The sequence below is a fragment of the Sapajus apella genome, unplaced genomic scaffold (assembly GCF_009761245.1).
Source record: "Sapajus apella isolate SASKATOON/1434 unplaced genomic scaffold, GSC_monkey_1.0 scaffold39, whole genome shotgun sequence".
NCBI lineage: Eukaryota > Metazoa > Chordata > Mammalia > Primates > Cebidae > Sapajus > Sapajus apella.
In genome coordinates, this window is record NW_022436979.1 from 12652808 (window position 1) to 12656667 (window position 3860).

A 3860-nucleotide genomic window follows, 5' to 3' on the forward strand; every position below is an offset into this window, starting at 1 on the left:
CATTTCATAAGCACTTAATATAATTTTTTTCTTATTAATATTTTTGTATGTGTACGTATGGTGCAGATAAAGATAATTTTAGTCTCAGCTTTGAGTAGCATTGAAAATGAGATTTATTGACCATACTTTATGTTATGTCTACATTCACAAAGGTGAAAATTACTTCATAAAATCTCTACTTATTCTCTCTTGATCCCTATTTATCTCTGTTATGGTAGGATACTTTCACATTGGATGATTGTAAATACTTAGCAGCTTTTAGACAAGTTATTTTGAATTCGTGGGCATACATTTTGTAAAATACCTGAGCATTAAGCCAATAAAGCATGCTTCACTTCTAATAAATAACTAACAGATGTTATAGGTAAAATTAGAAATGGACAATTTAGATGATTAATAAATAGTAGATTAACAGATTTACACATGAATACCATTTTCCCACTCTATTACTTATTCCTTCCAATATTAGATTTATTTGTCTCAGTCTAGTCATGCTTGTAAATGAAGACTATATATAACATATATAATTCAATGTTATATAAATTAAATTATTTATTAAATATATGTGCAATGTATTTAAATTATTGTGTAAGAAATTTTGTGCCCATCTTATATAAATGTTTTCTTCTTTTTTGAATACAATGCACATTAAGGATTCAAGAATGTGCGGGTTAGGGAAACCCTATAATAATAAGAGAATACAATGAATTTATATAGTGTTTTTTTGGATAAGATGCTCACAGTACTTTCAGTATATTATCTCATTTATCGTCACTGATTTTATTAAAAACTTGCTCATTTATTCTCCCAGCATGTTGAAAACGTTTTATTTCTCCTCTAAACTAGTTTTCAAATAGTAAGTTTTGTTACCTTTGAAAACCATTTTTTTTTCAACATTGTTGGACAAATTGACCAGTTTTCTATCAGTATTTTTACATGCAAACACATACCATTTCGGCAACACTAAGCAATTAAAATGCAACTAAGTGTTTTGATGCTATGTCTTTCTGTTTTTGAAATTTTTCTTCTTTCATTCAGCATCTTCACTCTTTCTCTAAATACTTATCAACATAATCTGAAACAGTGTATTTCTCTATCAGCCTCAATATATTCTTTAATCTACCCAATTTCCTCTTTTCATCTTTCAAAACACTCTCCAGAAGATAATTATCTTTTAGTACAGAGCCTATCCCTGTACACTATTCTCTTTGGACCTCTGCAAAAGCTTACATCATCTGTTCTTGTTTTGCTGTACATCTTTCTGTTCTGATCACTTTCCTTGGTATTGAATTTGAACATTTCTATCAATTTCAGATGCAGAAAAGAAGTCTAAAATTCAATGATTACTTTGCCAGTTTTAAAAAAAATAATTTTTAAAAGTATATATTTATCCACCACAGAACTTTTACCTCTACTCATATCCAGGTTTTTACACCTACTCTATCTTTCTTCTGATTTTATTATTAATTTTTTGCAATAGTTCAAATTATTTATTATGTACTTTGGATAAATAAATATGTCCTGAACTGGTACACTATTTAAGGAGATAAATTATCTTCAAAAGTCAATATTAATTCTTGTTCTTGCAAATAACCTCAATATACAGGTTTTCTTTTTTTCTTCTTTCTTTCTTTTTTTTTTTTTTTTTTTTTTTTTGGTGACAAAGTCCGGCTCTGTGGCCCAGATTTGAGTGCAATGGCACCATCTTGGTTCACTGCAACTTCCTCCCAGGTTCAAGTGATTCTCCTGCCTCAGCCTCTCAAGTAGCTGGGATTACAGGCACCCACCACCATATCCAGCTAATTTTTTTATATTTTTGGTAGAGACAGAGTTTCACCATGTTGACCAGACTGGTCTCAAACTCCGGAACTCAAGTGATCCACCTGCCTTGGCATCCCAAAGTGTTGGGATTATAGGTGTGAGCCACTGCAAAGCCTCAATATATAGTTTTTGAAATAAGACTCAGTGTGCCCATTTTAAGCTGCCTGATTTTCACTGAGGGGCTCAACTATTCCCAGTGCCCATGTCCTGAGTTAAAGCATTTTGCCAGCAGTTTTATTCTTGTTATATCAGTGTCCTAGGTTCTAGAGCTCAATTATTATATATTTTCTCTTATAGTCTCTTTTATTTTATATTCTCACATCATATTTGCAAAGGTAGAGTATATGTGGTCAGCTTGAACCACAGCTTCTGCTCCTTTCATTCGCCTGTTTACCTTGTGCTCTCCCTTTAAGTCTCAATTTAGCTATCATTTCTTCTACAAAACCCACTCTGGCACTTTCAATGGACTCTGTATTTCTGGGTCACAGCCCTTCTCATGCTGAACTCAAATAGGTAGTGACAGATTTAATCCTAGCATCTAGAATTGTACCTGGTTCACTGTAACTGCCAGGATATATTTACTGAATGAATAAATAAATGTGCTAAATTCCTTTCAGATGACATATTAAGAAAAGTACTTTGCTTAAGGAGGTTGCAAATTTCAGCTAGTTACATGTTCAGCATGAAAATGTTAACTTCTGAAAATACAGATACGTTTTACTTATCTGTGTATTCCCTGCAGCTTCTATTATGGTATTTTACACTCAGTTGATTTAAAAATATTTAATATGTATAAATATGTAAACATATGTTTTATTTACCTATACATATATGTAATAGTATTTAATTTATATATAAATATCTAAGAATATACTTGATTTTACAATGTTAAATGAAGAAGTGTAAATATCATATGGAAGCTTATTACATTAGCTAAGACTACAAACTCTTATTTCTCTATGTGTGTGAGAAGCATGTTTTTGTTATTCCCAGATCGAGATTTGATATGCTGTTTTTTGTTTATTATTTAAACTTTAGACTCATTCTTATGTATTCCTTATGAAGTTTTGAGAAAATCAGTTTATCAATTTGCAGTGAAAAATGCCATCTAGCACAGACTAATTAAATTAGCACAATCTCTTCAGCTTATTTCTGTAAAGAGATCTCAATAAAAGCCACACCATAATCAAGGCATACCTTGATAGTGTCAATATGAAGAGGAATACGAAGTCAAAAGGTAAAGCTGCATACTGTCAGTACCAAGATGAAGTGCTGTATTCATGTTTCCAGCAAGGTTGCTGGCACTGGACCCAAAGTTATTTCAACAGAATTCAGAGCACTTTGAAACTAGTTTGAAGAGCACTATTCTGCTATATCTGACATATTCAACTCATCAAAGTAGTCTACAAGCAGATTTTAAGTACTCAGATTGAAAATACAAAAGAAGAAGACACCTGTTTGTGTTCCTGAATTGCCTGCATTGTAGTAGATTTAAAAATATTAGCGTAAAAGAACATTCAAATTGCTTTGTTTGGAGCAATTTGAATGTTCTTTCACTCTAATATTCTTAAATCTACTATTGAGGGTTTGCTCAAGGGGTGTCACATGAAGAATTTAATGAAGAAAAACTTTTAAGTTGAAATAAAATTGGCAGCAATTATTTTTATCAAAGAGAATGCAGACTAACATCAGCTTCAGTTTCTTTACACAGGAAGACCTCTGCCCACACAGACATTTGGGTGAAACAAACAGGAAGAGAGAAAAATTATGTGAATCAGAGTGAAAGAACAGACATAAATAAATCATCTCACAAACGAAGTGAAACACCATTACTCTATAAAACTTATCTGGTGACAAACACCCATCTTTGGCAGTCAAATAGAGTTGGAATTTCAAATAAGCACTTTGAGAACTTGCAGAACAATAGGTAATGTGAAAGGAAACTAAATCTCGGGACCCCAAACTCAGTAAGTCAAAGAGAAAAGTTAAGCTGGGAACTGGATCACACAAACCTGCCTTCCCCTTTTGGTTCCTAAATA